We start from the raw sequence: 24,106 nt of genomic DNA on the forward strand, positions 1-24,106 counted from the left end.
TGTGCTGCTACTGCAGATGGCAGCGCTGCGGCGGCCCCGGCACGGGGGCAGAGACAGCGCACCCACCCCGCGGGCTGCGAGCATCCCCCGCACCGCGCCGGGGGCGGCGGCCCCGGCCCCGCCGCGGGGTCCGCAGCCGTCCCGCCCGCCGGGGCCGCCCTGCCGGGGGCGGGCGAGGGGCGGCCCCGCCGTGCGCGTTGAGCTCAGCGCGTCGCGGAAACCGACGGCCCGGGCGCCGCCTCCCTCCCGGGCAGCCCCGGCCCCGGCCCCGGCCCCGGCCCCGCGCCGCCCCGCCCCGCCCCGGCCGGGCGGTGCCGCCCCCTCCGATCCTCGCTCGCACACACACACACACAGACGCGCACACAGACACACGCACACGCACGGAGGCGCTTCCTGCGCGGCGCCGGGCTCGGGCGGGCGGGGCAGCGCCGCTTCCTCCCACCGACCCACAGGTACCGGGGGTGGGTCCGCGGCGGGCCCGGGGGCGCCGAGGGGCCCGGCGGCGGCGGCGTTCCCCGGCTCGGGCCTCCGCCGGCGGCCGCCGCCCTGAGCGTGGCGGCGGGTGAGGGGTGGAGCGGAACCTCCGAGCCGGAGCCGCCTCTGGGCGGGAGCCCGAGCCGGGGGGGAGAGGGCCCGAGAGCGACCTGGGGGCCGGGGGGAAGTCGGCGGCGTCCCTCGCTGCTGCTCGCATTGCTGGAGGGTGAAGTCATCGTGCCCATTGTCTCCCCCCGGGCGGAGCGAGCGGCCCGTGGCGGAGGAGGGCTCGGGGAGCCCCGGGTGGGTCCCGCTCGGCCCCGGCGCGGCGGCCGCGGTGTGCGGGGAGGAGCTGCCGCCCTCCCCTGCCCGGGCGGGCCGCGGCGCCCCTCGGCCGCCGCCGCGCTCCCGCCGCCCGGCAGCGGCTTCGCGCCGGGGCCCTGGGAACTCCGGCACTGAACTTGGTGGGCACGGGGAGACCTGGCACCGCGAGAGGAGCTTGAGCAGCTCCCGGGCCTCCAGCGCCCCGGGGGCAGCGTTCGCTCCTCCCCCCGAAGAGTTTCTAGTTGAGCTCTCTGCGGTCTGCTGCCCACCCCGGATCCGGTGGGCCGGAGGCGTGGAGGAGTTTGCAGGGATAGAGTATCTCGGCTGTGAAGGCGGTGGGGGACAAGCAGTGGGAACAGCCCGCGTCCTGCTCAGTGTTTCGCTTGCACAGGTCCTTCTGCAGAGCTGGGAGTTTTCCACCTAGCCGTTTGCTGTACACACACAGCGGCTATTTGGTAACAAACGGTGTGAAAGGCAGCGTGCATGTAAGTGAGCTGAAGGGGTGATGGCTGGCAAAGGGAAGGCGTCCTTCTGCCTTTCTCGTTCTGCTCCAGTACTGCCTCTTGACAGAAAGAAATGAGGCTTTGCCGGAGCGGTAGTAGTGGAATGGAGTTATGGGGTTATACCAAAGGGACAGTAGTAGGATGCTGTTAGTGCTGAGCAGAGAAATCAAAATTTGAAGCCTTCATGCCTTTGTGTTTGCTTATTGGATATGTGCCTGTGTTTCTCCATGAGGAACACAACAAATCTTGTTTCTGTTAAAATACTGTAGTTGGCATTGGTACTGATTAGAGCTTTATCTCAACTGTCATCAAGGATAGCATTATTTTATTAAGCACAGTTTGGGGAAACACATCTTGCAGGGTTTAATTCTGGAGACAAAACTAAATATAAATTCATTTTGAAATTAATTTTCCTCCTCAGTGTTTTTTTTTAATAACTAATCTTTTTGTTAGTCAAAGAACCATATTTCACTGTCCAATTAAATGTATCTTATTAAATTAGTTGAAAAAGAAAGTTTCTGGTTTAATATCCAAGTTAGACTGAAGTAAAATTCTGAATTGCCCAGTTAACAGAATTCACTTGAATGCTTAGAAATGATGGCTGTGTGACATTAATTAACAGTTTACAAAATCTGGTACTTTTTTAACTGTAAACATTTAAATGCTTGTACTTCAAGCTTTCAGAAAGCTGAGAAAGCACTTTTTTATTTTTAATTGCATGTGAACTCAGCCTGTTTGTCCAGAAAATGAAAGTTTTGCTTTTGCACAATGGTAATAATGCTAATCTTAAAAACAAGTTCAGTAAAAGGCTTACATATGTATAATGCTTCTGTGTGCATATTTCTTGAAGTATGCCAGTTTCAACTGCATTTTATAAAATTCAGCATTTATAAAATGCTGAATTCAAGCTGTTTTGTTTATTTTGTCAGCTATTTCTGATTTTGTGGACATATGATCATAATTTTTAAAAGAACGAGTTGAAATGTTTATGTATGTTTTTCTTCTCTCCCCTTTAACTTAAATCTGTCAGACAAATGATGCATTCCTTACGCAGAGCAATCATCAGATTTTGATTAATTGTACTAGCTGAGGCTCAGGAGGAAAGAAGATGCCTGACAGATGTATTTGTTTACCTTAGTAGTGTGTACAAATTCTAGTCTCTCCATTAGTAAGTGAATCATTAAAACTCCCTTAGCTATGGGATTCCCAGTTAACATTAATAAATGTATGAGGAAAACTTGGTTTATGTAAATATTATCAACCTGTGAAAGAACACAAGCCCTTGAATTCTTTTGGCAGTTAGGCAAAGTCTTTATGGTGGAAAATATTTCCCCCTGCCTCCCCATATTCTTAATTAACAGCATTTAGCTACTATTCGCCTATGAGAAATAGAGGAGCTACTATGAGAAAAACTTCAGATTAAATTTGTTTGATGAGTAGGTGATTCTTTCTAACTAGTACAGTAAGTAGGGTTTTCTCCCCTGTTTATAGGGCCTGTTTGATCCGTGCTTAGTCTTACTAAAGTATTCCTTACAATGATCCAACACACGCATCACCAGGATGACCGTATAGGATGCATAAATCTTTTCATAGGACTTCTGAATCCTGGTTTGGAAGCACTAAGAAAGATCTTTGAGCTCTGAAGTACAACTATAGTGCTCTGGACCACTGTCCTCAGATGGCCTTTAGCCAAGCTGGTGGTCTCCATTATGAGGTCAGTTTACTCTGGCCCATGGTCAGACATCCATATTAGCTTTGTGATTTCTTTTCTGAATTGTACGTAAACATCATATACTGGCCTAGCAGAATAAATTTTAATACCTGAATTAAATAAGTGATGGATACATGTTTTGGGTCCTACTCCTAGTGTGATTTCTGGTTTGTAGCTGAGATGTGAGTCAGTCCAATTCTTTCTGAAGGTCAGGGAAAGCTCTTTGAGTGATTAATAAAAGTATTAATTTTAACCCTGTCTTATCCATAAAGAAGTTGATTTCAGATTTTTGTCTTGTGTTTCTCATAGCTCTGTTTCCATTGTGCCTTCTGCGTTAACTGATGGAAGATGTGTAGCTGAATGAATTGGTGTACCTAGTACAGCTTCAAGACACTGGGACTGGTGTTGATCTTGCTGCTAAAAGCATGTGAATTGCACCTGGAGGTAGACTTCTACCAAGAAGGTAAAAAGCTACACACAATCTTAGAGAGCTGATTTTTTTTATTAGTGTTGCAATGTACCATTTTTCCCCCCATAGGAAGAATATGGAAGAGGTTCTATCAGTATCTCTTAAAACTGTTGTTTGGGTTTTTTTTTAATGCTCCTATTTTTCACAAGAGGAGACTTTCTTTTATTTCTGAGTCTCTGAAGTGAAAGTGTTATTGTTTTATTCTAATTTTAATTACTTTCAAATAATTTGTATTTTAAATCATCAGTGAAATAATCTGTAAGGAAAAACGTACACCTTTTTGTGTTCTATATAGACTGCACTTCAGATGCTGTTGTGCACTACTTTAACCAAGAAAGAAACGTACAAATAGTATTACACTCTTCCCCCTTAAGTATTCACTTGAGGAATTACTTCAGCGGAAGATTTCTTCAGACACTTAGAATACTTATTTTATTTCTTGGTGCATTGTAATAATAAATAGGTATTTAGTCTATTGCTGGTATTTATGATTTGACAGATTTCTTCCAAACTTCTGTAAATTAATGTTCACCTCATTTATGCAGATCTTTTTGCAAGTTTATTTTTTAGTTGATGGAAAGAGACTTTGTGGAAGAGATTTCACTCAGCTGAGTCATAAGGTGCTTTAGTCTTCAGTGATCTTGATTGTTTCATGTACATTTCTGGCAATTCTCAAGCACTTTATAATTGTGTTTTACCTTGGTTTTGGTTGCTGATCCTTCTCTGGCAGGGGTTGCTTGCTTTTTCTGTTTTTTTTCCTCTTAGTACCAGTACTGACTAACCAAAGCAATGGGTATCTAGCAAGAGCTGTAAGTGTTGGGGGGGACTAGAATATTACAGGGCTCTACAAGAAGTTTTTTCCCTGTTGTGAGCATGTCTTATGTCAGCTTTAGAATGGTCTTTGAATTCTTCAAAGTAGAATTTGTAGAAGGAAGAAAAGCCCCACAGGTGAGCTGTGAGATGTCATTTGTGATACCACCCTTGGGTCTTCAATCATTAAGGCAAGTGAGAAGGGCTTTGAGTGTCTGTTTTGCTTTACCTTCATTGGTGTTGTAGCATACTTAGAAGAACTAACCGTCCCTTGGGGCTTATCCGTGCAGCAAGACAAAGTAAGAGTACTTTCACTTTAGGTTACTTTTTTTGTAGTGGAAAGATTACTGTAGATGTTTCCACTCTTAAACTGTGGATTGAAGTCAGTCACCTGCTGGGCAACTGGTAGCCTCCTGTTGGACTTGTAGCCAAACACGACATGAGAATAGTTGTGGGTTTTCGGGTTTTTTTAAAGGGCGAGTTTCCAGAGATTCACTTTGCATCTAGACATACTGCACCAGTCTGGAAGGCTGATATAAGAGTTATTTTAACCTTGAGCAACTTAGCAAAATGACCTAATGAAATTAGCTTAAAGTTTCATACATAAAGGTGTTTCCTCAGGCATTAAAACTTGCTCTCTTTAGAGGCTGGCATATCCCCATATGATGTCTTCAGCAAGACATTTAAAGGGCATCTTGCAGAAATAAATGTTTGTACCAATTGAGTTTGGTATTGTCACTTGTTTTTGCTTCCTAAATAGAGCACAACTCTGTTAATGCAAGTATCCTGTTATTGTTCAGCACAAACTGTCATTGTGGGACTATGTCAGTTCTGTTCTGCTTCCATTTATAGTTGAGACAAATTACTGTTAAACAAACATTTTTCCATAGGTCCTTTAGTTGCTCCCATAAGGCAGATTAGAGCTTACTCTAAATTGGAGTGCCTAGCTGTCCCCTACTGTTGCTCCATTTAGTGGATGAAGAACTGCTTCAGCAAAAGGATTAACTCTGGGGAAATTGCATGCAGTAAGAATCATGTTGTTTTGTTGTCATTGTATTTCACTGATACTGCATATCCTTAGTAAATAAAATTACCACTTTTAAGTTTCTTGGTTAATGATCAAATTTTTCACATAAAAACAAACTCTGTGAGCCACATCAAGTAATCAAGTTTTATTTTTATCCTAAAATTCTTAATATGTCAGACTGTTCCAGCTGTAGTGTTTAGTGTATTGTGTACGAGTTCTGTGTAAGACAAATTTATCTTGCACGTATTTTCAATAAATGTATTTTAGGGAGTGCAAAGTGGTCTTGCGCCTCGGAGATCTTCTGAACAGAGGTTCAGATGGGACTGAGGGTTTTAGTTGAGGCATGGGGCTTTGGCAGCGCTGCCTGCTAGTGTTCTGGATATGATGGCACCACAGCACTAGTGCTGCTGTGCCTTGTTTTTATTTTTAAGTATTTATACAAAATAACCTTGTTAACTGCTCTTAGACAAATAAAAGTCTTTCATAGCACCATAACAGTTGCATTCCAGAGGAAAAGACTGTTGGTGTTGCCATGCCTAAATGCGTCATTCATCTATTTCCTTTGCTCGAAGTACATGGTGCTCAGAACTGACTGTATATTTCTGTGAAACTGGACGAGAGGGATGTTTTGGCAGATCTTCTGCAGTATAGCCATTCAGAATTCAATCTCAGGAAGAAATATTTATACGGGTTTTTTTAGGAAATAGAAGGCTTTTATTTTGTTTTAATTAGATAGTTGAGGAGTGCTTTAGGCTTTTTATGACCTTCAAATTGGGGCCATATGCCAAGCCTGTATTCAGTGTTGCAGCTCTTCCTTGTATCAAGATCTAATAGGACTTTCCCAGTAAATGTTTTATTGAGTATTAATTAACATTTGTACAGGAACTGTGTATAAGAAGTGATGATGCTTACAGAGAGTGGTTGTTGCAACACTCTGGCTTTTCTCCTTCATATCAAAATGCATTATATAGGGAACTTCAGGTGTCCCTTAGACTTCTGATAGTGGAAGAACATTTGCATAGGAATAAATAGGGATTGTGGTGACATTCTACTGGCAAATTTGAAGCCTGATAACAAACATTTTCTACTGGTCGGCCATTGGGAACTATCTGAGTCTGCCTTTCATGTTTCTGTGATAAGCAATCTAATACATTGATCAATGCAAAGAAATGTGTCTGGAAGGTAGAGCATGTTCAAGGTTACTTTATTTTTAGATTGTGTACTGGAAAAATAACTTTAATCAAAGTGTTCTCCACTGTGTGTCCTAATGGAGGTGCTCTGATTTCGTGTTCTACTATACTATTAAATCAAATATAAACAGAATAAAGCATTTTAAATTACCTTTTTTTTCCTGAGTTGAAGACCTTGCTTCAGTTTACTGAGACAAGCAGCTACCTTTTCGCTTTCATTTTACCTGTGAAGCTGTACCTGATACTTACTTTTTGTTTGACTTTGCTTTTTTCAAAAGAAGAAGCTAAGCTTTCCTTTATATGATACTCTGAAAAACATCTTAGGAGACCAGGAGCCCTTTTACTCAGGGTCAGAGATGGAGGGATCAAACTTCTAGCTCCTTTTTGAGTGAAGGGAATGACAGTGCTTATAATCTGTTAAGCCAGGCTGTTGCTTTACTGAAGTGTGAGATTTTACAGTCAGTTTAAGTTTTATCTGTGGGACAACATAGAGGGGAAACCTAAAAAGCTGTTGTGCATGCTGCTCCTCATTTCACACCACCATGATTTTAAGCCATATGCATTTTGATTGAGGGGTTTTAGTGCCTAATGACCAAAAGTATTTTCCTCCTAAAGTTCCTATGTGACTAGTTTGGGGTTTTTTAATCTCCTCTCTTACTTCACCTTCATGTTCCTATTTGCTATTGCACTTTCTTCTCTTTATGTGCCAGTGTGCTTTGTTTGGCCTTTTTCTGTGGTAGTTGTGCATAGCTGCAGAAAAGTAGACTTCACCTCCTGTGACCCGACACCAGGCAGAAATTCGGCCAGGGCAAGAATAGAAGAGAGCTTGTAAACTCAGCACAGGAGTCCCGAGTCTTTCCATTATTAACAATTAAAGATGATTCCAGGATAAATTAGGTAATGGATTAACTAACACATGAAAAGAGAACAAGGATAAACAAAGAGAAAATCCTGCTTTGCAAGAATTTAGATTATTAGGATTACATGCTGCCTGCATGTCTGGGAAAGAAAGAACAAACTTCCCTGTTTTCAGTGTTTAATTTATTTAGTAGATAAGGAATAGGATGTGCCAAATTAATTCAATAGCAAAAGATAAGTTTAAGCTGTGCAGGAGGTGTTTTTACTGGGGAATGGGTTAAGAAATAGAAGCATCCTGTTTAGTCCTGCCCAGCAATGCTACAGCTTTTTCTTTAATACAGTAAGCAGTGAAAATGGTTTCTTCCTACCTCCTACACCCTGTCCTAATCAGTGTAATATCTTGGCTGGATCTAGACCAAGAACTGTTGATTGAGTAAAACATGAGGACAGTGACATGGTTTTGTTTTCATTGCTCCTTTTTTCTGTTTTGTTTCTGAGGTGTGAAATATTGCTGGTTTTTTTTTTTAGGGCTGTACAGTCATATCCTTTTTCTTATCTCAGATGTGTTACCTTTCCGTTTTAAGGGTAACAAATAACTTTTATTTGTTAATAAAAATGCAAAAATATTTTTATATTTTTGTTGCAACCTAAATTATTTTACACAAGCTGTGGGGATCTTTGCACTTTGCTTTTTAAAGCCACTTTATGGAAAATTACATATACACAACTAATGTAAAAGCCACAATATGCTGCATTTGTAGGTTGGATTCTCTTAAGCTATCTGTAAGTTTGCTTTTGTTTCTCTCTGGTGGATAAAAATAATGAAAAAATATTGGTAATAAAGAATATTTGATATGGTTGGTATTTCTTGTGAAATGGTGAAAATGCACCTCTAAGTGTGCAGATTAATAGTTTATTGTGCTAAAAATCATTCAGCGAGAGAATAAATTAGAATCCCAAAAGGAAGGAGCTTCCAGTTGGCAGTACAGTGAACAGAAATGCAACACTTCAGGGGAAGCCTTGGGTAGATTGATGCTTTTATCTTTAAAAACACCCTGTAAGTAGTGAAACTCTCTGTAAAATACAGTCCTTTTAAAGTTAGAGCTATTCACCTTTAAAGTTCTTCCCTGAAATAGGGTGTTTTGTACAGTGTTACTATAAATTAGTACCTGGATATGGGTGATTTTGGAGTACTAGGTGATGAAGTCTTGTTTTGATGATCTGATTTTCCTTCAAAAAAAGGGGGTTTATTAGATTTAACGTCATTATTACAAGTGTTAGGTCATAAAAACAGTTGACTGGAGTATAGTTTTGAGTATGTATTATTGAAGTCAGTACCTATTTGGAGTAACTTTAACTTAGACTTGCAGGATGAATATTAGGCATTTTGTAGGTAAATAATGGCTCAGGTTTTCATTGTGTATAGAATGCAAGAACTCTGTCTATTGTAAAGACAGGGAAAATAGCTTTAGGATGCTGGTAGTTTAACTGTTTCTCAGAAACCATGATAATGAGTGCACTAGAAATACTAGAAAGGCTGCCTTCTGGAGCAATTACATGACTAGTTTGGCTGGGCTTTGAAATGTGAAGGATTGCACATGTACATGAAAAGTGAAACTGTTTCTGCCACTGCACGCAATTAATTGTGATTTTAAAGTTTCAGGTAAAACTCTCAAATGTTAAGAAAGGCCAGAATTAAAGTTGAAGAAGCAGCCATAGATGGATTATCATTTGTGCCTACGTTTATTAAGTTACTGTTCTTAATTATACAGCTGTGTTTTGTTGGATTTTTCCCCCCTGCAGAAGCACTATTCAGAATCCACTCGCTGTCTCTACTGGCACATCCATCTACTTTGAGCAGAAATAAACCTAGTCTCTAGGGCAATTATTTCCATTGAATAAGAGATATAATGCAAATAGAGCAATGTCTGAAACAGACATCTGAATCTTGGCTGTGTTTGGTCAGGGTGGGGATGTGTGTACACTATTGATACTGCAGGTTGTCATATTTACTGTATAACATGCCCAAGAACTTAGTTTCATTTAGGCTATCTCAGGTCAGTCATCTGAGGTGGTAAATAAATTAATCCATAATCATATTCTAATATTGTGTCTGTTAACAGGGATAATAACCATGCTACTTCAGTGGAATGAGTATAGTTTTGACTATTTTAGCAATATGAATCTGACATATTGGTGCTCTGCAATGACTTACGGGGAAATTAATTTCTGCTTTCAATGTAGCATTATGCTATAGTTATTAATTTGTTTATTTATTTTTATAGGGGGCACAATGAGTAAGGATAAACAAAATCCTAACCAGTGACTTGATAAGTGTGTACCCAGGCAGAGCTATTACTGGGGGGGAAGGGATAAAAGCCATGCAGTTAAACTGTCATAACATGCTTCAGCAATCATTTCCAAACGTAACTTCATCAAGTAGAGAGAATTATTTCTAATGTAGTTTGTGTGTTGTTTTCTATCCATTAAAAATAATAACTTAAGTCGTATCAGGAGGTTTGGAAGTTACTCACTAGACAAACTGCTGCTGTTTGAGCTAGTAGTATTTAATAATACTGTGTCATGCTTTATAGGGATTGACCTGAGACAGTATGATCCACATGCTTGTGTAGAGTGTTTTATGTCTGTCTTTGACTGTAAAGGATTGGCAATGGAGGAAGGTTTGCTTTGGTGGTACAAGCTGCTTTTGCTGCTTTTTCATTGTCATTTTTCATTGTTACCAGGAAGGTAACTTTTACTTTCTGTATAATTAACAGTGTTTTATGCAATTCTGTTAATATTTAGCCAGTTAAGATTTTTGTTAGGATGATACCTTGGCTGATCTAAAATCATATCCTTTTCAATACCTAATCTGAGGTCTTTACTTTTTCTCTCCTTTGATTTGGAGATGCTTTCCCTCTCTGTGTCCTGTTAACTATTCTGTAGAATCTTTCTTGCTGTCATTTGCTTATTTTCCTCTAGTGTTTGTGATCAGCCAGTCCATTCTGTCTCTCATGTATAATCTCTTATTACTTGTGCTAAAGGTCACAGATTACTTCCCCAAACAGCACTGGTTTGTTTCCTCACTTTGCAGTCCCCTTTTTTTCTTACATTTTTCTCTTTAGCATGCTGTGATGGAGTTGCTGTTCAACCATCCAGTTTCGGTGCAGGTTTCTGGCAGCCACCATTTTGATTCTTGTTAAAATTGCAAGACTGTTTAGGTTGAAATCCCACCCCCTCCACATTTGGTTGAAGTTTCTTCTATGTTGCTGCCTCTTATTAGTTGGATGTTGGAAAGCATAAGTCAGCTTCCTATCTTTATTTCCTGGTATTTGATCGAGGCATCATGTTCACCTGGAAGTGAAAGGAAGATTCTATTCAGTTCCAGGCTGGATCAAGTTTAGTAGAGATATTAGCAGAAAAAATATATGCTATTTCCTGGAGACTGGGTATCTTTTTCTCATATTCCCAAAAACTTGCAAGCAGGGATTTATTCACATTGCTGGAAGGATGATAAAATGCACATCCAAGTTCTACAGGCTGGAATTCGAATTCCAGCTTCAAAGTGTGCTAGTGTTGAACATTTCCAGGATAATTTTTTCCATTAGATTGTTGTGGTTTTTTGAGCTGCAGTGGTTTTTTGTTATTGTCGTAAGTACTTTGGTTGAAATAAAAGTGCTAAAGAAGATTCTAGTGTATAACTTTAATCCCAGTTTCCTTGAGAAAATTCTAAGCAGGTTGGAAAATAGGTTTTTGGAGTGGGAAGTGTCAGGCAGTCATAATAATAACTAGCCTTTCTTTTAACAAGAAAGTACTGTCTTTTGAAGTAAATTACTTGCTAAACTCTGAAAATGAGGTGACTCACAGTGAGTTTAACTTAATAGTTTATTTTCTGTTTTCAGTAGCATGGTTGTATTTTTCCAATTGGACTTAATCTGACTGTGTGCTTGCATTCTCCTCCCCCGTAACATCTGCTGTTTAACCATGAGGTGCTGTATCCATCCTTGCTTTATAAGCCTGCTGCTGCTTTTTGTAGGACTGCTGTACTCTTTTGTGTGCTGCTGGTATCCAGCCCCTATAGAGAGAGTTTTGGTAAATGATTGCCTTCTGGGAGTTAGTGTATAAGCTAGTTTGGAAACTTGGCTGCAAGCAGAAGGACATTGCTAATTTAGCAAATAGCCACAGTGATTTAAAATGTAAACACTCGTTACCACCTTCTATTAATTAATTACTTTCTCTTGGAATTTACTAACCTATGTCCATTCATATAATGCAGTGAGTGTCCCTGCTCCTATAAAGATCCAAAGATTTAGCATTAAACCTCTGTTACAGGCAGTTTAAACCAAATGCCTGACCTCGCTCTGAAGAGTGAAGGGTGGTCCTGTTCTGAATTCGTGCTTCAGGGTGGGTTAACCTGAAACAAGAGACAGCATGGGCTGCTGCTTATACTAATTTAACCCTCTGAAGCTAATTCACTGGGGGCTGCTTCTGTGGGATCTGAAAATATGTAGTGAAGCTTACTGAGCATAAAGTTCCTCTGAGAGCCTCTAGCTCTGTATATTGGAAAAGGTGTATTCTCTTTAGTATTTAAATATTTTAGTATTTTAAAATGCATCCATATCTACCTATCTACCTACATTCATGTTGATCTGCTGTGTCTCTGTCCACACGGAGTTGCTTTGTGCATTGCTGGAAGAAATTATGTTAAAATACAAAAAACCTGCAAGCTGCCTAATTGCACATTAGTAGAATTTTGTAAATGTATTTTTTCCTGCTGAAATACATTTCTTAAAGTGATATTTAGCTTAATTAGTCTAAAACAAGTCCAGATGTTACTGTAACTTCAGTGATAACTGATTTATAAAACAAGAAGTATGTTTGAACTAAAACTGAAAGCACATTGAAAACAAGCAATGTAGTATCTCATGGAATTATGCAACCTAGCTTAAAGGGGGTTTTTGTGTTGCTAGTTTGTTGGTTTGAACTATCATGTCCTGTAGGTATTTTACACCACTATTTTGAAATCCTCAGCATTTTCTTCATATATTTACAGCTTAAAAGTGACATTGGGTTTTCTTGTCACTGTGAAAATTTTATTTTATGCTTAGGGCCACAGAGTATGCATGGCTTGCTAGTACTGTGAAATAACATCCTGTGGTTGCTTTCTTTTAACACAGCAGCAAGATAAATATTAAATTACATGTTCTAGCAGGTAACATAAGGAAATGCTTAAAAGATCTCCTACGCTGACATAAAGTTTGTTTCTCAGAAGTTTAAATAGCTTTTCAATGCAGTTTTACACCTGCTTCCTCTAATGTATTTGTGTAATGTTTTTCTTTGGAACTGTAGAAGGAAATAAATGGTTTCAAGTAAACAGTGAAGCTCCTCACTTCAAAGTACTTATTTCAAAACTGAAACAACTTTCCTTTCTTAAATAAATAAAAACCAAATATACCTTCCCATCTTCCATTTTTTATTTGTATGTATAAATCTGGAGGGATTTTCATCTTGAATCTTTCATAGCAAAAGAGCTATTATTGTTGAACACCTCAAATTAGATTATATTAGGGACATGATTTAGTGGTGGACTTAGCAGTGTTAGGTTAGCACTTGGACTCAGTGATTTCAGGTCTTTTCCAACATAACTGATTCTGTGAATTTGTGTTGAAAAAGGCTTACTGGGCTTATTCTAATATTTCGTGTCTTTATTATAGTGGTGTAAATAGAAAAGTTTTATATGGAGATGAGCTCCCTGGTTGAAAGAGGCAGTACAGATAATTTTTTTTTTTTGTAGTGGTACTGCAGGGCAGTGTCTTTTCTTCTTCAGTGACTTCCTACCTAGAGTATCCCAAAAACAGCCTAGATAGCATCTATCTTATGCTTTGCTTAACCAGGATATTACTTAAAGAATATAATTAAAATATAATAGTTTTTACTGGCAAAGGTTGTTTATTTAGGATGTCTGCAGATACTTGATTTTCAAATGCACACAAATATGCAAAATTGTTGGACTTCTGTTTTTATTTTTCTTATTACAGCTACAGTATTGAATGCACCTGAAATTCTGTCATGTTTATGTTTCACTGCCAGTTCATTTCTTCTGTAAATCTCATCTGTGAGGACCACTTCCCCACATTCTCCTGGGATGCCATATGTTTAATATTCTTGCTGAGTCTGTATAAGTGTGTGTTTAGCATTTTAAAAGACATTATGCTTTTTGTTTGCTTTGGTTTGTTATCAAAACTTTTTATTAAAGTTTTTTCCTCTTATATTACGTTCTCTATTGAAGTGCTTTCAGCAATCTCTTGGAAATAATGTAGTTTCCAAGATTTTGACTAGTTCAGATGTATTACATGGGAACTTTCTGGTTGCTTTGGAGAAATATTTATCAAATCCATGACTGGTGAAATATTTTATTCTTGTTGACAAGCCACAGCAGGTGAACTACATACAAATAGAAGGATTATGTTTTATAAATTTAATGTTCTTACTGGCTCAATAATTAGGCTGACTTCCTCTTACCTTTATTCAGGGCATAATACTAAATATTTGTATCAACATTTTGAAATCATTTGGCACAAGAAATCTTTGTCACAGCTAGATGAGATTTTACTTGGATTTAGTAAAATAAAACTATTTTTTAAGGAAGCTTTTATTCACAAGCTTGTTTATTGGTTAGAAACAGTTACATTGTAATATAGAATATTGCTTTCCATCATGTATTTCGTATTTTGGGAAATATTAAAAAAAAACCCAACACATCTGTTGGAATACTGAGATACTGATGCACATTTATATGGCCATAAAATTTTAACTTCAAGGTTATCTGTGTGGTTTAACACTTCTAACTAGATTGTTCCTCAGCAAAAATTGTAGGGTAATACTCCTTTTTTTTTTTTAAAGGCAGACTTTGAGTTACTAGAACATCTGAAATCCAAGGCATTAGTTTAAAAATTCTCCTTCTTGCCAGTTGTGATTGCAGACTGTTTTATAGCTAATTATTATATTTCTGAGGCATTTAAAATAATGAGGAAAAATAAGATTTGGAATAAAAATAATTCTTTTGAATAACTGGATTAGTGTTACAATATTAGATTTCTTAAAAATTTAATTAATTTGATAAAATGTGTGGACATATGGAAATAAGAGCAAGTTATTTTACCTGTTCTGTAGAGGAAAAACAAAGAAAGTTTAGTGATATGCAGAGGATCTGAGTGCTCCTGCTATATTCCTTTTCTTCAGTAGCTGATAGAGTGATTGACAGGAGCTCAAATTTCCCCTCCACTTTTAAAATGAAACCAATCTGAAACCAAGTTGCTTCCTCATCCCAGAGTAGGTAAGGACATGAATTATATGTTGGTTTGGAGAGACAAGTTCATTTCTGATCCCTCTGGGTGGCCGGTGAAAACTTGGCAGCCTGGGATTAAATCAGTGTCAGCTGAAAGACATCCAGCATGCTCCAGGGTGATTCTATCCCACCTTTAATAATGCTTCACAAATGAGAAAAAAATGTGCTGTCAATTTGCCATAAAATTTATTATTGAGACAAAAACTGTGCCTGCTCAGGATTCAGTTTTGTTAATTTTCTTCCCCATGGATTAGTTTTGACTGGGAGGGCTGTGGGGCAGGAAGAATATTCTGGTGCAGAGTTGAAATTCAAGTGATTAGCGTGGTCTCTAGTTGGGTTTATAGGCTGGTTCTGTTGTTCTTTTGTATCTGCAGTTAGACAGCTGTCTTAAAATGTCATGTGACATCATGAATCAAAATAATCTGGCTATTGACTACCATTTTAATTTTTCGTGAGAAGGATTTCTCTTGAATAGCTAGCTTCTATTTTTTTTTTTTTTTCCTTTCTTTTTCTTGACATGGTTATTTTTCACTCTTAAATAACAGATGGAACAGACCAGAAGAGATGGTGTTCAGGGATGACAGGATTTTGGATTTGCATGGGAAAGTGATTTCAGAGCTTGCTGGTGTCATCGTATGTTACTTCTCACAATTCATTGTAGGAAGTCCTAGTGAAACGTAAATGCATTATCAACAACGTATGTATAAGATGGAGGCCCAGAGTTGTTGGAAATAAAGCCTCTTGTGTGGCAAAGCTGGAAAGAAAATGAAGGGTTCACTGTAATTTGGCACTGATGCTTGTTTGGCAGCCCTCCCATCTTTCTTATCTTGGCTGGTGTTCCATCAGTCAGTGAACTTGGATGCAGATCATGATGCATCAGAAAGACACCTGTGATATGACATAATATAAATAAAAAGAAGACCCAAATCTGTTTTCCTTTTCTGAACAATCCATAGTTACTCTACTATCTGTTAAAATTATGATTTTTAGATCAATTTGTCTGTTGAAGTTCCCGTCACTTTAAAAAATAATGAATCTTATCTATGATCAAAAAATTTCATGGTGTTTCTCCTGAAAATTTATTATTTCATCCTGATTCATTTCCTAGTTTTCTAACCACTGACAAAAGGAGAAACAAGTATTCTCCAGCTTTTTGTTTGTAAATCTAGAAAATATGTAATGCACTGTATTAGAGGTGGCTGTGTGTGGCTGTAAATGATGCAGAGATCTGTGCAGCACTTCCCTCTGTCAGCCTCTGGTCATGCACTTGCTTCCCTGGCTAACACTGCTGTTCCAAGGCTTCACATCTTTCTAGGTGGAAATTCAGTTCTGATATAAGAAAGATAAGTTCGAACTTCTGTCCTCATATTATAGTGTGAGAACAATAATATATTCAGTTGGATTAGTAGCAAATTAAATACTGATTTTTGAAGGAGCAGTTTTTTGAGGTGTGTTTTATTAGGCTGTTGGGCTCATTGTGGTAGATTTTCTTGGGTATTCACAGTGATGAGACAGATTTGATACTTAGATGGGTGGCAGTATAGAAGGTACTAGAACGTACTGGCTGGGAGATAAATGTACTTTTTGAATCTGAAACCACTCTGACAAGTTGTGTTTAGGGCCTGGGACGAATAGAAAATTTGTTGCACCTGTCATTTGCACAATGGAGTCTTACATAGGCTGCATACAGGATCCTGAACTCATAAAATTGGGAGCGACTTGTTACGTTCTGGTGAACCTGGAGAGTAGTTGGGAATGTAGATTTATTCTAAATAACAGCATGTGTTTTCTCATGTCTACTGATAGCTTGAAATGTATTAAAATTGTAACATTTTAATACATTCTCATATGATTTATATTTGAGTAAAATATAGATTGGCCTTTAAAAATATAGATTGGCCTCTTCCTATTGAAAGAATATGTCTTAGACAAAAGCTACTTATGCTCTCTTTCAATCAAGTGCCTGAGCACTTCCAACAGACTTTTTTTAGCATGATGTAGTTTATTCTATAATTTGCAAATTTATAAATTAGTAGACAGTTGGAAGTTTGCAGTTTCTATTACAAAATATAATCAAATTATGTAATTGCTTGAATAGCCTTTTTAAAATAAAATTGGGGATTAGATTAGTATGTTATTGAAATATTTTTAGAACTTATTTTTCTGGATTAGTTTGAGTGATAGTATAGCTGGCTTGGCCTTTTACATATTTATTTCTTGGTTAGGGAAGATGGCTTCATTTTGGAGAAACCAAGGCCTTTAAGCTTTTGAAATAATTTTATCATAACCTTTCCTTCTAAAGGTATCAACATTTTCCTGTTATAATTTACAGTGTCAGTACATTAAATTCTTTGAAATAGTTTTTGTCTGTTTTTTATCAAGCGTTTATCTTTCTTTCTAGATACATATGTCTTTTCTTCAAGGATGAGAAAGGTATACTGTTGAATGGCATTAAATACCTCCAGGCTGCCATTACAGGCCATGTGTTTTTCCAGGCAAAGGAAAATGTAAAGGGTCTTTCTCCAGTGATGTGAGTCCTGTGGAGGATATTGTACTGTAAAATGAGCAGGAGATAAAAGGGAGAAACAGTTGTTTGTACTGACGCAGTCTCTGGATATTCGGGCCAGATGATGGAGTTATGTATGAAGGTTCAAAAAACACGCTTTGTTTCTGTTCCAAATGGTGGTGGGATTTCTAAATTTTTTTGAGGACAGCTCATGGTGATGAGTGGGCTGGTGCAGTACATGTATCAGAGTACAAGCAAATGAGAACAAGTTGTGGAATTACTGTGGCTTAATGCTTAGCAGCTCAGACAGGGGAGGCTGATCATTGCTACATCCCAGTCTGGCTGTGAGGTAAGACATGTTCTCTGCCCATCATCACCTTTTCTGTGCATTGTCTCTGTCAAACTTTGGCAAGTCACATTATCTGGCTGCTTCAAACACTTGTCTGTAAAATGAGTGATGCCTTCTTTCCCTTCATGCTTTGTTTTTAGAATTTATACTAGATACTAAATAAATGCACTTACACATGTGATAAGTGTATGATGGAAGGGAAATAGTCTTGGTAGGTATTCATTTGGACTGGGGCTGCTACATCAAGTAATCATCAAAGAATTCCTCTTTTTAGGAGTTGGTTAGAAGCTCCAAGTATTGTGTATACAATACTTAGAACAGTCTCTTATATAAGTAAGATTAATACTTCACATTACAAAACCAGGCATTCAGGTTTTTGGTTCTATTTCATTCAAAATGTAGTTGGTCTAAAGCAAAAAAAAAAAATCAAATGCTGTTTCTGAGAATCCAGAGGAAAGGTTTCTTAATGTTTAAAAATGTAGTGCAGCTGCTCTGAGAATGTTATAATGTCTGTGTTTTGGATCAGAGGTTGGCTTGGTTTTTCTCCATTTTCTTTTGCTTTTATTTTCTTAGAGAAGCCTTGCTCCATCTTTATTTTATCTCTGTGAAAACTTGCAAGGAATAGCAAATTTTTAGAAAGTGTTTCTGAGCATTTTCTTGAAAGACTGATTGCTGTGGCACCAAAATTCTGAACATTTCACATGCAGCCACACTTTTTTCAGCCATTTTAGCAAGTGGTAAGGGACTTAAATTTTGTATCACAGCTGCTGGGCATCAAGTTAATGATGAGAGACCCAAGTGAGAAGGGGGAATGCTTCATTTTGCTCTTGATTCTGTCAGGATGAGAGGCTTGAGACAAAGTGTGAGCTGTCTACCTTCACTTCAAAGGAAGTACAGGAAAACGTCATGGGTAGAGGCAACAGAAGAGGTAGAAGGAAAAAGAGTGAGGAAGAGTAGGAAGAAAAGGTTGCATGAAGGAACTGAGGGTGATGTAGACTGAAACAGCTGATTTTAAACCAAATCTCCCTTTTTATGACAGCTGTCCCTATTTCATGTTTTTGCTCTCAAACTAGAGCACCTGCAAAAGAAGATTATAAAAGGAGAGATTCTTTACAAGTCCCTAACTCCTGCTAATTACTGACCAACATCTGGGAAGGAGGGATGGAAAAGTTTAAATTAAGTTTTGTCATGCACAGCCCTCTCAGCTGCCACCTGCATCTGCTGTTGCAGCAGCATGAGTTTATTTCACAGGGTTCTTCCTTTGAGATGTATTCCACAACCTCTGGTTCAAAACACCCTGTAGTAAACTGTAGTGTCCTTGAGAGAAGGCATTCTTCCAGGTTTGTTGTGCTCTTTAGAAACCCATTGGCCAGTGTTAATAAAATCTGTCACTGGGATAGAATTTTCAAAGAGAAACTAATTCTAGTTAATGCTGGCTAAGTTTTGTCACTTGGTGTCTGCAAATTATTAAATTGTAGAAAATTTGTGTAAGAGAACATTCTTGTGCCCTGACAACTGGAAAGATACTACTGGCGTTTAAATCGTTTGACAACAGCCACATTATTTGGAGTGTGCTGGGATATAAACTTAAGATAGGGAATGCTAGAAGAAGGAGTCTGTGGCACCTTATTTGTAGAATGTTTGTAGTGTTGGGCAAAGCCCTTATAGAAGAGTTAGGTGTTTTCTTATATGCCCATCTTCAGACTTTCAGGTGTTAATCAGCTGGTCAGTGCTGTCAGTGCCCAGTCTAAGTTTTGGACCTATACAGTCCTATATTGGTGCAAAACAACCTTAGAACTTTGGCAGCCCACAATATCAGAATCTCATTTCAGGTGACAGCATTAGCTTTCGTGTTTGTTTCCCATTTTGCAAATTTGGAAAATAATCTTCCATTGCAGAATTTCTGTGAAGATTTCACAGAACTGCTTTGAAGATTGATTTGCTAATGATTTTGAAGCCTTTAGTCTGGTAAAAATATCTTAAGGATTTGTGTGGTATTTGTGAATTCAGTGTTGTATAATGTTGTTAGAGAGCAAAAAATACACAACATGTAGATATGGAGCCTCATTTAGTATGGAAATGAGAAAAAGCTGTTGCTGGAATGAGGCCACTCCAGAAAAATCAGTATGTCTATGTGATTCTACAGGAAGTTCAGAAGCTGGGCACAGCCTTTAGGGTCTCCCCAAGGCCTGGAAATGACTGCTAGAGCACTATGTGACATTTAGCAGAGGTCTTACAGCTTCTCTTACTGCAGCTCACCTACATGATGCTATACTTCTTACTGCTTGGGTGGGAAGCAGCTGGACCCACTTAATTTGTGTCTACCTGTCCTGGTAGTTGGATCTTTGTTGTGGACAGGGGAAGAGATGTCCTGATGTCCCTGGAAATAGTGACAAGGATCAGATATCACAGCCAGCCATCATAGGTGCTGAAACTGGACCAAAATTTGCACTGCCTTCCAGTACACCAGCTGCACCATCAATTGGTTGGTCGCAGGAATGCTGAATTTAGTTTTTATCGACAGCTTGCTTTCTGGAATCCTTAATTTTTGAGCACTCAGGTGTGCAATATTAAATGTCCTCATAGTTCTTAGTGTAGCTTTCTGTGCCTCTGTTACCTGAAGAGTATTTGATAATACAGTGTGTCACAAGCAGATTATTTATTGGAGAAAGGACTTCCTGGAGGTCAGAAAGAGGGTAAGATTTTGTCTTCTATAATCACATTAGCAGTGGTGTAATGACATTTGCTTTCACTTGTTTTTGCCAGGTATGGCATGGCTGTGTAGAACTTTTATGTACTAGTATTAAATACAGTATAGGAAACAGTTCTGTATGAACAAGTAGTTTAACACAATGATTTTGTTGTCCTTGTTGCTAGAAAGACTTGGCAGCTCAGTTTTTTTGGTGGATCTTGATACTGTAGACAAACATGACACAATCAGAAAAAGTGTTTTTAGTAAGGTAGAAAGTCAAAGTAGAAACCAGAGTTGTCAGAAATGCTGGAACATAAACATGATCCAAATTTTTATGTTAACTTCATTCTTTGTTATCAGGCCAAACTTTAGGAAAGCGTAGATGTCAGTTATGCAATTACTCTACACCAGTAAGTACCTGATAAGGCAAGGGCATTTTCTATATACTTGGGGTTTTCTCTTACTGTCCTGAGAACAATTTGTGTCACATCCTCCCCCTCTTTCCTTTCTCTCAGTAATTTGAGGCGAGGTCAGATTAGTGAATAAACAATACTGCATCTACACGTGAATTGTATAGAATTCTGCTTTCTATGGTAGGTTGACTTTCACTCCACACATTTCATCTTTCTTTTTCTCATTTTTCTTCTCTCCCCTTCTGTCTCAGCAGAACAGTCTTCTAGGATTGTGCCTTCAGAGACTACTGTGTTACTGGACATTTGGAGAGAAGGGAGAGGGACCAAGACAGGGAAACCTGTGAAGTTTTAGTATTGCTTTGTTTTTCCATTGAAAAACCGCAAATGGAGCTGAAGGTGCTCTAACTTCTCTAATGGGGAAGTGTGGACAGATATAACCTACCTCAGTTACATCAAAACTGAAATTTAAACAAATGGTGTGTTTTAGTGTAGCCGTTATCTTCCCAGAAAGGAACAGTCAGCCTGACCAGCAGGTATTTAAAACACCTGCACTCAGCATACATTTTATTTTAGGTTAAGGCTTGCTGGTATAAGTAAATAACCTAAGTCTTGTGAACTGTAACAATCCCTTTTCGGACATAGTGTTGTGCCATGTGAGTTGGCCTGGCAGATTGTTCTTCTAGTTTATTTGCATTTATCATTCATAATCTCTATCTGTACTGATGTTTGAATCCTTTTAAATGTGCCTTAGCCTTTCAGCTTCCTTAAGTTCCATCACACGACTCTCACAGTTGTACCACTGTGATAACTGGAAGGTGACAACAGATTTCCTCTTCAGAGGAGGGTTCTTTAATAATACGTCTAAAACTGCAGCAGAGTACTTCCGTAGTTGCTCACAGCTTGAAGAGTGTGAGGAATCATTTATGTTCTTTCATACAGTATTTGATAATTTTATGTCCCTGGAATTATTTGAGGATGAGTGGTGAACAGTGGGATTGCAAATCAGAAAGGTCAGAAATAAGGACAGAAAGTGAATTGTTACAAGTACTTTTGTTCGTAATCCTAAAAGATGTGAGCATGAAAGAAATGAATGACGGAACAGCTAAAAACTTCAGAATTAATTTCTGAATAACTTTCCTGTTGCAGTTTTTTTTTTAGTGCAATGTTGACTAATTGTTTAGAAAATAGAATAAGCTCTGTTCACTGAACATAGCCAGTATACCAGAAATGTTAAAGAAACTGCAGTTTTGCAGAATATAATTTATTTGCTGTTTTCACTCATAGATTTTAAGCTTCTAAAGAACTATTAAATCATAAAGCTCCTGTTCTTTCAACTTACCTAAGTTAAAATGATCTGATTTAAATGTCTCACTTGTAGACCACTAGAACTCTTTTGACATTTTATATGCCTTATTTCTCAGGTAAAGACACTGAAAAAGTTAATCCTACAATGGAAACAGATATGCAGCCAACATTTTTGTAGGGAACTTTCGTTCCTCAGTAACAGTGATTGCGCTTGTTTCATTATCTTTTCTGGCACTGGCACAGTGTATGATTCATTTTTGTCTCATGCTAGCTTTAGCAAGGAAACCACACACACACTACAATGTAACAAGGCTAGAGAAGTACATTTCAGACTGAATATGAAACAATCATCAAGAATATTTATTCATTCTGTTGAAGTTTCACCCTGCATTATACAGCAGACTTGCTGGGAAAAAAAAGCGCTTGCACAGATGTGTTTCACGTTTGCGGTAGGCACTTCTGTGCTGCCTGAAGAATGGAGCTGGTGGTAACACTATTCTGAAATCATAAATACTTTTAGAGTTTGTTTATTCTTGCTGTTTCTTCCTCCCCACCCACCATGAGAAAACATACCGCATTTTAAAAATTTGTTTCAATGTCCAAAAGAGAGATCTGGGTTCAGACTAGAGCTTAGGAGTTACGCCTGTGTAGTAATCCTTACAGCTGAGGGGAAGAAAGCTGCGATATCCAGATTTTCTAAAGAGCAGCTGGCATCATGTCCAGTGTTTTGTACTGATCTGGTCTTTCTGTAAGATAGCAAATACAAATACAGGTTTGTCCAGATCACAGTGCACTGAGTTGGAACAGGATAGTAAACTACAGTTAACTCAGTAATGTTTGTTTGGTAGTGTCACCAGGTTATCTAGAGACAGATGTGGCCCTTTGTGAATATGAAACTCAAGGCTCTTTGTGCTTGGTTTTCATTTAAATGTCAGCATCTTCTCTGGTTTGTCTGGTGTCTCTGTCAGATGCTCAGTTTTCTCTCTAAGATAATTTTCATTAACAGACTGATGTTAGGAGCCATGGAAGCTAGGTGTCCTTATCTTTGAGTGTTCAATGCAGGTTTATGAAGTCCATGTGATGAAACTGTATTAGAATGCTGTGTTCAGTGAGGGTTCTTCTGTTTCATCTGGCACTTGCTGGATGTCAGGTAGAAGCTCTGACTGAAGCGAGGAGCCTTTTATTATAAATATATGGAGTAGCTGAGAGTAAGGCATGAAGATAGTTGCAAGGTCGTTTTGCTTACAGACTGTAGTGTGAGGATCTGTGACATGAGCCATCACACTTGTGAGTCTGCCTTTGTGTTTTTGTGTAGCTTGCTGAGAGTGAATGCTATATTTCTGAGTGAAGAGTCAGAATGTTACTGGTGTTGGATTAGTGCAAAGGTGAGCCCTGGTCACCGTAAAAACAAACAAACAAACAAACAAACAAACAAAAAAAAAAAAAAAAAAAAACACCAAAACCTTTGGCTTTGTTCCTCCTGCCTCTGCTGGGCAGAGAGAATTTACCTGAAGCCTGCAAAGCGAGCCAGCCACATGGACAGACTGTGCCAGCTACAGCTGTAATCTCGGGCTGAAAAATTGAATTTGTCCTCCCCCTCTTCCTGCCCTTTTGCATTCGTTTTCCGATTCAGGAATGCGAGCTCTGAGTTGCACAGCACAATGGAGACTTAATGTAACTATTTCTAAAGCGTCTGCTGGCGAGAGAGCTCTGACATCAGCAGAGTTGGGGAGAGGTTTTGCTTTGCGCACTTGGAGTAGCTCTGCTCTGCACTAATGGATGGAAATGCTGGAATGGAAACAGGTTGGGGTGGCACTGGGAGTCGTCCTTGGGGCCTGCTACTTGCTGTGTGTCCTTTGTGGGTAGAAAATGTACTTGATAAAGTAGATTTTGTCCCATTTGCTTATTGCAGTCATTCCAGAATATTCTGTAAATATTTGTGCCTGACACTACTGGCTGGCAGGATATTGCTTTTAGCTCTTTAAACTGCGATTAGAGTAACAGCTCTTTGCTGGTGTTTCAAGTGATGTTATTCTTTAGAAGCAAATTCAATATATTGCTCAAGGATTTCCCTCCCCCTGCCCCATGTTAACACTAGGTTTAGACAAGCAAAAAGAAAATAAATCA

General features: G+C 38.9%; 1 protein-coding gene across 1 annotated transcript in view; it reads left to right on the forward strand.

The window, feature by feature from the left end:
• The first annotated feature begins 297 nt into the window (after nucleotides 1–297).
• Nucleotides 298–24,106, forward strand: part of RNF19A (ring finger protein 19A, RBR E3 ubiquitin protein ligase) — a 56,765-nt gene continuing 32,956 nt past the window's right edge. The window contains exons 1-2 of the mRNA XM_021529428.2: nucleotides 298–452; nucleotides 3,322–3,475. The gene's annotated coding sequence lies outside the window, so the exon portion shown is untranslated. The remainder of the gene's footprint in view (nucleotides 453–3,321; nucleotides 3,476–24,106) is intronic.

This window comes from Lonchura striata, chromosome 1 (assembly GCF_046129695.1).
Source record: "Lonchura striata isolate bLonStr1 chromosome 1, bLonStr1.mat, whole genome shotgun sequence".
Classification (NCBI taxonomy): Eukaryota; Metazoa; Chordata; class Aves; order Passeriformes; family Estrildidae; genus Lonchura; species Lonchura striata.